Source organism: Eutrema salsugineum, unplaced genomic scaffold (genome assembly GCF_000478725.1).
Source record: "Eutrema salsugineum unplaced genomic scaffold, Eutsalg1_0 scaffold_8, whole genome shotgun sequence".
NCBI lineage: Eukaryota > Viridiplantae > Streptophyta > Magnoliopsida > Brassicales > Brassicaceae > Eutrema > Eutrema salsugineum.
In genome coordinates, this window is record NW_006256414.1 from 7132791 (window position 1) to 7145044 (window position 12254).

The 12254-nt window shown below is 30.5% G+C and overlaps 1 protein-coding gene across 2 annotated transcripts in view; it reads left to right on the forward strand.

Annotated features, from left to right (window-relative positions):
* Positions 1-3843: 3843 nt before the first annotated feature.
* LOC112087576 overlaps positions 3844-12254 on the forward strand; it is a 17472-nt gene continuing 9061 nt past the window's right edge. The window contains exons 1-3 of one of the 2 annotated variants that reach the window (XM_024157522.1): positions 3844-3960; positions 4048-4368; positions 4483-4593. The gene's annotated coding sequence lies outside the window, so the exon portion shown is untranslated. Of the gene's footprint in view, positions 3961-4047; positions 4369-4482; positions 4594-12254 lie in introns of those variants that run through there. The other variant, XR_002900156.1, reaches the window with a different exon arrangement.

A 12254-nucleotide genomic window follows, 5' to 3' on the forward strand; every position in this document is an offset into this window, starting at 1 on the left:
AAAATAAACACACCAACTAAATAGTCATCATCATGTGCCGATCCTATATCCTATGAAAATCAACGAAGTCAAAATAAGCATTTTCACATCTACGGGAAGTCTTGTCAATGATAGTTGATGGTAGGAACTATATTTTGTATCTATGAGAAGTCGGTCTACAACTATCCTCACAATCGATAACAGAAAAACGACTGATAATAATCCAACTACCAACACCTATGTGAGACGATGCGACACCGATCTCACCATCCTTAACAGTGGCCTGAATTTTAACACCCTATGAATAAAACAGTCAATTAGACACCAACAAAAATTTAGAATATTTTTGTGTAATAGTACAATAAATACCTGTTCATCCAACAATATGAGCTCCATGGAAGAACGTTTTGAAATTAGCATATGCATCCACGTCTGTAAAACCTTAACAAAGATAGTACAACCATCTTTGGAAGGACTCAAACGTGACACACACCTTCCAAAACACATTGAACCAAGAGAAACTGTATAAGTACACACCAAATTCTGGTGTCCAGATATACTAATATTCTTTTCGATGAGTATATCACTCAGTTCGACGTTTGGCTGATCTTCACTATCATCGTCAATCCCAGTCTCATCATCCAACATAACATCTTCATCATCACCTTCATCATCATCATTTGAATCAGCATCGTCATCATCTTCATCTTCGTCATCACCGCTATCACCTTCTGAGTTATCACTTGATCCATCAGATCCTTCACAAGACTCATTGTCGTCAATAAAATCATCTTCAGAATCGTATTCATCTGTTTGGTCCATATCATCAGTATCATCGCGCGTCATTGAATCAGACCCCATATAATCCTCAAAACCATAATCATCATCAGTACCACGACCAGATAACACTTCAGTATCATCAGAGTCAATATCTTCTGCATAGATAAATATATGAAAAAACGGCGTAATTAGTATTCTAAAAAAAAAAATGGTGTTCAAAACAAAAAACAAAGAATTGAAACCATTAGATTCTTTATTCATAACCCAAGCATTCCTCGCAAAATCCCATAGAAAGGTCTTCTGAGCATGATCACTCGTATTAACACGATCAGAACCTAAATGCACAAAACAAACATTAGAACAAACATAAATACGTATAAAATTTAATATACATCATTAACAAAAATACATTACATGAAGAGCAGAAATACCTCCTTTGATAAAAAAACTTGTGATCAAGAATAGATATATAATCTGCAGAATCTATATCTACATAAAAATTGAACACGTTCGTAGATTAATATATAATAAAGGTATGTATCTGAAAGACTAAGATATAGCACTACAAAAGGTACAAAACTGTAAAATTAATAGACAGGACTACCTTCGATAACAGGATTATATGTCCGCAAGGTCCATTCGTCGATAGCATAATCCATCAGTAGCTTGCATGGATAACCTACAAATACAAAACAACTACTAATAAGTATTATAACTTGCATGAATAACCTAAAGAGGTACAACAACCTTTTTTTTGTGATATCCACGAAAACGTATGGAGTTACGTAACGATAATCAGTCATCTCTTTGTGATCCATATTCTGACGATGCGATTTCAACACAGACCTTAACTCGCGAGCATAAGCCTGGTTATCAAAACCTATAGTCGAATAAATTTTTAGAATTCGTTAAAAAAGTTGAGAGCATATATACTATTATTAAATTTGATAATAGTTAGATATATACACGAAGCAGTAGACGGAACTTCCCAAGTGATGATGACTTTAGATGGATGATCAAAGCTGTAATTAGACGAACACATAGTTAGGTTTGCATGCAAATAGACAAACATGATGAATCTTTTCTAAGGAGATCCAAAAAGTTAATGCTATTATAAAAACCCTAGCAAAATAAACACGGAACTCTAATAGAAAAACTAATGCGTAAATTATGAGACATTTGGTTGAAAACGCTCATATTTATACGTCTAAACAACCTAAGGTTTATTTTCTTATGAAAAATACTAAAAGGTAATTATTGTTCTATATACGATATTATCTTCCCATGAATTGCGTAGTTATTAATTATAAAAATGTAAAGATTCAATTCTAGATAATAACAAAGGAAATTATGACATATTTCCTTTTATAAAATATTTTATAAATAAAAAATATTTCCAAACATCGAATTATAACTAAAATCTAAAAATTAAAAACAAAAAAAACTAACCACAGGATTCAAACCCGTGAGCATTCGATAAATGGACAAAGCACCTAACCAACACAGCTGCCATCTCATTCAGCACAAACGACTTATTGGAAGGTATCTATAATGTTTTTGTATTTGAAAATTGGGCCACGTTATTCGGCAGTTAGAAATACGGGCCCATGTTCGATTTTTTAAAATGATTTTAGCATTTAACATATGGTTTAATTTATGGTTTTAGTGATAAAAATAGTTGATCAACCAATCAGAACATAGCATCAGCTGACCAATCAGAACATAAGGAATTCATTAATCAAAACGACACAAAAATTTATGCGTTAAACCACAGCCCGATTCACTTCTTAAATACTATAATAGATAGTACAATACTAGACTAATAGAGGCCACTTAGTTTGATCAAGATGACGATCATACAACTTACAAGCAGGTAAGGGATCGGATTGATGCTTGTAGATTTTGTTGTGGTGGATATAAGATTCGGTGGTTGGGAAAAAATTGTACCAAAGTTGTTAGGACTATTTGTCTGATAGCTCGTTTAGTCCTTTTTTGTTTTTTTTACAAGTAAAATGGAGTGATAGAGACTTTTTTTTACTAGAGAATGACTCTTTCTAATTGAAATCTCTATGTATACTATTGGAGCATGAAAGACGTTGTTGTGAGTTGTAACCAAATTTTTTTTTGTGAACTATAATATAGTCACGTGGTTTTTACTCTTCATCTAAGAGGATTATCCACTCAAGAAATTGATGTGTTATTGATCTTCGCTACAGATCTATCACAGGTTTTCGTAAATTGTATTACTCCATCAACAAGTTTTACCATAATCTTAATCAAAACACAACTTAATAAGTTCCTCTTTCCACTTAATAAGTTCTGATGATCGTTGCATATATAGGTTGGATGACAAGAAATGGTTGACTTAAAATAGAGTTATAAGTTAAGCTGAATTCAAAACTAATTTCTGTACCGTACCATCAACCAAAAATAAATTGTCTTATAGTTAGCATGTCCCACTCAAATTTAGGCGCACATTGGCTCTTTGCTGATGATTGTATTTTTTTTTGTTGTTGTTGTTGATTTGCTGCCTTGTACTTAAGTACTTTTCTTACGCTTTGAATACACATAAAAACCAGTACTACTACTACTATCTAACTAAATAACTAACTTTTATATACGCAATCTATAAAACAATAGTGTAGTGTTTAGGAGACAGAAATATTAGCACCTACGAAGAGAGATTTAAATAGAAAACTAAAAGAAATCTATCCCAACGCCTACAAAATATATAGTATCAATTTTTCTAAAGGACCTAACGCCTACAAATATACAATTTTTTTTTTTTTTGTAGTAATACATTACAAATTACACAGTTTACAAGTTTTTTTTTGCAGTTGATTTTTATAAAGAAAAGAGTTTTTTTTTTCTGATTTTTATACTATATTTAAGGAGCTAGGGATGGAGGAGACAGGGCACAAAACATGGAATGTGAACGAGTTTTAGGAGAATGGGTACTTCTTTTTATAGAAATGGTTTTCTGCAGAGTATCGAATCTCTCTCTCCTTTATAGGTCTTTCGTTCGAGAACTCTAGAGAGAGAGAGAGGACTAAAAGCCAAAGATTCTCTCGAAGATCCATAAGATTTTCTTTTCTCCTTCGGATCTTCCCTCTCTTTAATACTCCAACACACCCCCTCTTGCGTTTGTGATTTTATTGCGGTTCATAAATCCTGTGTGCCGACCCAGCTCGCGCGTGTAATGTACACTCCACGCTCTCTTTTTTTTCTCAATCTATTTAACTATTTAATGCTCTCTCACCTACTTTCTCTACAACTGGTGGTGAACAGAGAAACAGAGCGAGACAGAGACACGCAGAGAGAGAGAGAGAGTGAGAGAGAAACGATCTGATCTCATTTCATTTCCTCGTTTCCTTCTTCTGCGAGGGAAATTTAATTTGATTTTCTACTTTGAATTCTCTCAGAGAGAGAGAGAGAGAGAGAGACAGAGATTAATATACTAGTGAGACGCTCCTTCACTCTCTTGAATTTCAAAACTAGAGAGAGAGAGAGAGAAAACGATGTTTGCGGCGGAGAACGGTCTGAAAGGAGATCCAAGGCTGGAAGCTATATCGGCAGCCATTAGAGTAGTTCCTAATTTCCCCAAGAAAGGTCTTAAGAAGAACTTGTTCCTCTGTTTCGTTTCACATACCCGATGTTTATTTTGCTCTGTTTTTTTTTTTTTTTTTTACAATTTTCTGAAGATGTTTCTTGTTTCTCGGATAGGGATCATGTTTCAGGACATAACAACGTTGTTGCTGGATCACACGGCGTTTAAACATACAGATGATATCTTTGTAGATCGCTACAAAGACATGCAAATCTCTGTCGTTGCTGGTAAAACTCCTCTGTTTTTCTTCCTTATCCTTTCTTTTTCTTTTATCTCCTACAGTGTTTCGTCATCAAGTTTGTTAAGTAATGCCAACAAATGAGCTTACCTCATAAAGCAACTAATACTTAAAAGAAAGAAGAAATAGCTTGAGTAGCCATCCTATGAATCTTATTATAATTTGATTATTGAAATTCTTGTAACATAAACATCACATTTTTATTTTCAATAATTGAGACTAAAATATTGTATAATAAGATTCAACACACAAGTTTTAAGTTATATAAATACTTATACAAAGAAATAAATCATACAAATACTAAAATAAATCATATAATAAAATCCAACACACAAGCTTTAAGTTATATAAATACTTATAAAAGAAATTAATAGAACTATACTCCATTTTTAAAAAGTTACAATTTATGATGAATACTCTAAATAGATTATTGGTTAACAATTTATCTGTTAAAGGAAGAGTCGAATTTTTGTTACAACACGAAATTTTTTGGCCCATAAGATATATAAAAATATTAGGCTCAGATGATATATAATTTAAGTGTAACATAATAAACCGTTTACAACAAACAGATTTAGAATCAAATCAATTATATATGTTATTGACATGCTTTTTAATAATCCAACACGCGCTATTTTTTGACAGAACATTATTAAAAATAATTAATATCGTTTGTAATCCAATTTATTAGAATAAATTATTATTTATTAATAATCGTAAAACAGCCTTGTAAATACAAAAAAAATATCTAACAAAACTAATAATATATATGGATTATCGATTTTGAATCATTTTAATCGGTCTAATCCATTAGACATCATCTGTATCCAGCCCATATAATCTCTCTCTAATCCTGAAATTTCAATAACAAAATCATGTAGATCTAAATTTATGAAAATATTTTGTTTTTCATAAGTCAATTTAAACAACACAGAGAAACATACTTACCTATTGCGCAAGGTTAAAACTTCATCAATAGGTGAATCAGTGATAAAACGGGACACACCATCATCATCATGATCCTTGATAGACACATTCTCTAAAACATATATATTGGAATATTGTTATGTTATATACAACGATTTTATAAATAACATATTGATGTATCATCAGAGAACATCCCTCCGTCAATTGCTACACACCAATCGGTTAACACACATATAGCAAAGGGACCTTTGTATTCTCTACACTTATCTCTTATTTCAGTTGCCAACACACTCTAGCATAAACTCCCTATATTTTGACAAAGAATGTAGTTAATAATTAGTTAGTTAAACTTCAAAAACATATAGTTTGAGATATAATTACTCATCATCTATTATATTAAATCAAATTGATGATGAAGTCGTTCCATCCGGGTATGTAATAGTAAAATATCTAGCATCTTCGACGACTCCAATCAAATTTGCGATTGTAATTAGTCAAAATAAAGACATTAGTGCGAACAATAAATTTTGCTTTGTAAGAAGATACCAGAATATTCTTACCAATTAGATAATAATGAGCATCTCGGAATTCATAAATCGAGAGGAATGATACAAAATTATATAACGAATTATTTGTTAATGGTAAAGCTGGTGAAATCGTTGTTCCCTTTGTCAGTGTAGTAACGTAATCGTGTTTTGTAATACTTTGGATATTAGTCCAACTGTAAGGATTCAAAAGAAATCCAGTCAACATAAACCATTGATCTTCTTCGCATATTTGATTGAAATGCTCCATCATCTGATTGTTTACCCGAGCCTGTATTCTACAACCCTAGAAGTTTATACGATAACATTAGAACAACAAAAGAACAAATTAGTGTATGTTAAAACAATAAGCATAACCAATAATAAATATCACAAATACCATTATAGGTTAATGAAATTTACCATTTCATCGACCAGAATGAAATTTAGACTTCGATTATCGTCCGAGTAATCCACCACCCATTTTTTGAGTATCTTCACTATAATTCTCCAGTCAGATCTTTGAGAGTCCAATTGACGAAAAAAATCATAATCCGCCATTGCGTGATGACTATCGTTTAGGGTTATGCAATTTAGAGTATATTTATAAGAAAAAAATATGATTTTATATTAATCTATAATCGAAAATTAAGAATATTAACATTTCAGGATAAATATAGATAAGGAAACAGTATTATCTTCGAGTAAAATAAATAGATATATATATATATATATATTGAGGTTTTTCTATTTAAAATTATGTTAATATTCCAATTCTCATTGTTACCAATTCTTAAAATTGTTTACTATAACACCATCTATATATTTTAAATGACAAATTTATTGTAAAGAAAATTTACATTAGCTAAATCATAAATATCTACATATATATTTTAAAGATGGTGACTTGTTATCGTGTTCAAGAACGCGTAAATTCAACCAAGTAATTATTTCTTCAGTGAACAAACAAAAAGAACTGTTTCTAGATTCTTATTTTTTTCTTTCATAGATGCTACAAAATCATATTATTTATAAAACATAGTGTTTAGTAGAACATGATAAAATCAATAACCAAAAACCAAAAAAAAAACGATAACAAATATAATAATAAAAATATAAATTATAGCTAGTACATATCTAAAAAAAAAGAACTGTTTTCATGCACTTCGTTTCGTATCTTCACCCAAGTCCTGAAATTAATATTTAAGAATATATGTAAACAATATAGTACAACAAAAAAAACTATATAAAAAGAGTAGGGTTAATGTCATAATAATTATCTTACTTTGCCCGAAATTCAGAAACTTCATCCATTCCAGGAGCAGTCATGAAACACGAAAGACCTTCTTCTTTGTGATTTTGGATAATAATTTCTTATAATAAAAAAGAATCAATACGCACGATGATATCTAAAAATTCAAATTGTTTAGAGTTATATCAAATTAAAAGGTATACCTCCAGTTCTCGTAACACACCAATCGGTTAAAACACATACGTCAAATGAACCATCATATCCTATGCATTGTTCCTTTATGTCAGATGCTAATGAGCCATGTGCGATACATTCCAATGTATTATCCCTTCAAATTACATAATAGAGTTATTGTAAACTAAATTATCATAACAATAAGCAATAGAAAATAAAAAGAATGTGCTTACTCATTGTTTTTAAGACAAAAACGAAGTGATGTCAAAAAAAAAAGATAAAAACGAAGTGTCAGGACAATTTTTCAATCTGTCTGCACAACTGGTATGAGATATCTTACAATGTCAAGTACACCAATCAAATCTGAATAAACACACATATCAATAAAACTACAGCAAATTTTTCAAAAAAAAACAAAAAAAAAACAAATAAACAATATATGATTATACTATCCAATAGGATACTCATGAGCAAAAGGATTATTGATAATCTGTGAAAATTGTACGAAACTGAGGAATACCTTATTAGATATTGGTATTATACGTGAAACCTTTGTGTCGTCAGTCAGAGTAATCATAAAATCGTGTCTAGTTATCTTATCACAATCATTACTGAGCAATCGGTTGAGACTAAACCGAGATAACATAATCCAGTGACCTTCATGGCAAACTTGTTCGAAATACTCGAACATCTGATTGTGAACAATTGCCTGAATTCGGCATCCCTAAAATATAAGAAAAAAATATAGAAATTATAGAAACAATAAAGAAATATACAGAATCAGAGATTTAATACTAAAGAGTTTAGTTTATAATAAAACTAAAGTTCTCATCGGTCATAATGAAGCCAAGACATGGTAATCCCTGTGGATCGTTCACGCTCCACTTTTTCAAAACTTTAACCACAATCCTCCAGTCATCTCTCCATCCATTCATCTCATGAACCAAATCATAACTACCCATGTTTGTCAGATGTTTAGAGAGAATAAAATATCAGAAAGTAGTTATGTTCTGTTGCATCGAGTCTTTATCAGATCATCTATATATACACGTTAAGTTTTTTAAAATATTATTACGCATAATGATGACGATTCATTAAAAACCGTTTACTTGAACCGAGTCATTTAAAACGATTTTCATCATCCGTTATATATATATATTAAATATAAATACAATATGATCACAACCACTAAAAAACAAATTATCTATAACTTTCTAATTTTTTAAAAATATAACAAAACACAATCTATATATGTATATCTTCTTTCTATATGATTTAAAAATTTGTTTTAATTCGAAGACAAAACATATGTGTATATTAATGTTTTCATACCAATAAATCATTGTTAAATTAAGGAATTCATGATTGTATTATTATTTTTTATTCTTATTTCGATATCTGAATATAATTTGGTTATTAAGGTAGCTAAAAATGTATATATACTGGATCCATTAATCAATCATGATTTAATATTATTGATATAGCTATATCAGATATTATTAAGCAAATAAACATCTAAACATCAACCGAATCTAAATCTCTACAAAATATTACTGATTTCGATTTTTCTGAAAAATCCTTAAGACTAAACACGATTGGGTCCATATCGTAGAATATCTTTACTATCACGATCATTAAATTTTTTTATGAGGTCTTGGAAAAGACAATTATAGTTAGAAGTCTATTGAAAATTTATGACGACAGTCAGTACGTTTTCCTGTGATAAATAGTCGAAGTATATATATATTTCCTAATATGTTTACCTTAGGCAAGTATCTTGATCTATAGTATGTTTACTTTAGGCAATTACTCTGATTATACCAAAAATAATGTAAATATTTTCCATAACAGAAGCCACATAAATCTTATAAAAAGGACATAGCCTGACATCAAACCTAACAATATGAGCTATATAAAACACATATAATTCATAAAATATAGTTTGATAATACATCACAAAATTAATATATAATCAATAAGAAAGTATTAAACAAAAGCATTGACCTTAGTTTTAAAAGCAGGCATAAAATTATTAATAATGAGTTCGAGAACACAAAGAAGAAACAGTGTAAATAGAGAGGCAGAATAGTGGAAGTCTACAAATAACATCCAACAGTCGATGCTCTCGTCCGTAGTTGGTTCCGCCTACGAAAGTGATAAAAAGTCATTACCAAAACATTTTAATAAACATTGAAACAATAATATATATAGACCCCAAAATTTTAAATACTCACGTCGCTCTAAATGCATCAACTTCTGCATCGATAGGATTGTACAAAAAATCTGAGCATAGATCATTAGATTGGAGAACCACAAACTTCTTATCGACTCCTAAACAACAATAGACAAAAGTTTTATTCAATATTTAGATTTTAAGACATATATGAGAAAATATGTATATACCTTGGCCATTTGTCATCTTCCAGAACTTTAACACCCAGACAACCGATTCACATGTGTTTCTCAGATATACATCATGGAGACTTATTTCTAGAGAACCACGGGCGTAACATGCTAACCGACCTTCTCTTCTGCCACAAGAAAAAATAATACGAAAATTAAAATATTTGGTTAAAACTTAATATGTTAATAGTCTTTTACATATAAATCAATGGACATGATTCATAATACCGTGCATCTACTATCTCAAATTGGAGATAAGCGAGATTCTCGTCATAAGCATCATTACTTGCATTGCAGAGTGGACCCATATTCACAATAGTTCTCATATATCTGATAATAAACGAAATAATAAATTGAATTTAGATCTATTATAAAACTTAACATATATGTTTAGAAATTATCATGCACACCGATAAACTTGATTAATTCTTATAAAAAGTTAAAGATGAAATTCTTACCAATCAGATAGTCAAAAGGAATGGCTCGATCCACAATATCATAAAATCAGAAGCAATGGAGATACAAATTGTACGATCTTGTTCGAATAGGGGTGATAATAGTGACAGAAGTTAACTGCAAACGATGTTTATTGATCGTTGTAAGCATTGATCCAGTAGCTTCTTTAACATGAAAGTTGAAAATCCGAATCCACTGTCCCTGTTTGATTTCTTTCCAGCGAGTGAGAAATTCGTTTGGCATAATGGTTGCAGCAATCCGAGTACCCTAGAAAAATAACATAGCCAAAAATAATCATTGAATAATAAACAGAAAACATAAAAGAATAACTTCAAAAAAAGACACATACTTTGATATCAGACAAAACCATCTCGATAGTATTTCCGAATAATGTTGAATGCTTCCAGAGCTTGACAACCTTGACAGATATTAACCACCCTGTTTTGTAAGTATCCAAACATGCAACATCGACAACATCAGACATTTTATAAACTTTTTTTTTCTTCTTTTCGATCGAGAACTCTGAATAAGTTTTATAAAGAGGAAAACTAAAAGTGACGGAGTATGAGAAAGTGTGTTAAATATGAAAAGGACAGACTATGCAGTTGAATAGGCAGTTATTCTTTCTTATAAATTTATTTTCATTTGAATTATTTTAAAAGAAAAAATTTGAACAATTACCATTTAAAGCCCCTTATTGTCAAAACCAACAACAATCCACTAATTTATGTCAAGACACTTCCATATCGATATTGAACGATTTGTTCGTTTCACGTACCAGAGAGAATATATTCCATGTTTTAAGTTTCACCAAAGATACACACAACCTCAATAAGTAAATATACTATTTTACTAAATATAAAATTTTGCTAAATTGCAACACTTTCCATAAAATAATATGATATCTCTGTATAGCTTATGTTATTTGGAAAATTTTATGTTTCAATATTTTAGGAAATGATATATTCATACAACATCATAACAAAAATGACATTTATGTAGACTTATATGTTATAACTTTATGTATCTACTTGAGCAATTTTCTTTACAATTATATGAAACAGGAAACCTGGAAAGTCAAACAGTTAGGTGCAAACATAAAGTCGCATAATCTTTCCCATAAAGAAATTGAAAAATGAAAAAATTGATTATTATTGCACACCTTATAAATACTGACTTGAGGGTTTCTTTTCAAAAAACTTTAAAATATTTTATAAGTAGCCTTATCGTTTCTTAGAGCATTCATAAGAACATGGCGAACACAAACGAAAAAATTCGATGAAAATGGCTTGTTGATCATCAATCCCCCACCATTGGTAATGAGATTCGGTGTCGTGGAACCTAAGTCACCACCTTCACCAACAGATTCCAAGATAAAGCAAGAATAATTATGGGAACAATTACATTTTTACTCACCGCATCAAATCAGAAAGCCAAACAGAACACTCTTCAGGTAATACATCATATTCACTAAAGTTTATTTTAATCATGTCTTACACAATGAATTGTAAAATCTATATATTCTACTTATGGAGGATGACAAAGGCAACACATCTAATGAGACATCCCAATCAAGTTGCACAAAACGAAAACACGACCTGATTCTAGATCTGGAGATAGGGTTTAAGTGCATGCGTTGCGGTTTTGTGGAGACAGAAATTCGACACATGATTACCGCCGAATGGGTACGTAATCAGAAATATATTTAGATTAATAATGAAAAGTTGTCTAAAATCTATGTTATTGAGTCATTATATTTTGTTATTGATTGCCCATTGAACTCTATGTTTTAGAAACAATTCATGTTTAAATATAATATTGAGTTAGTTTAAAGCTATATAATTTTACAAAAATCTAAATTTGATTGTTTGTGTCTGTGCTTAAAGGGAGAGGAGCTTGATCGACGTCGTAAGT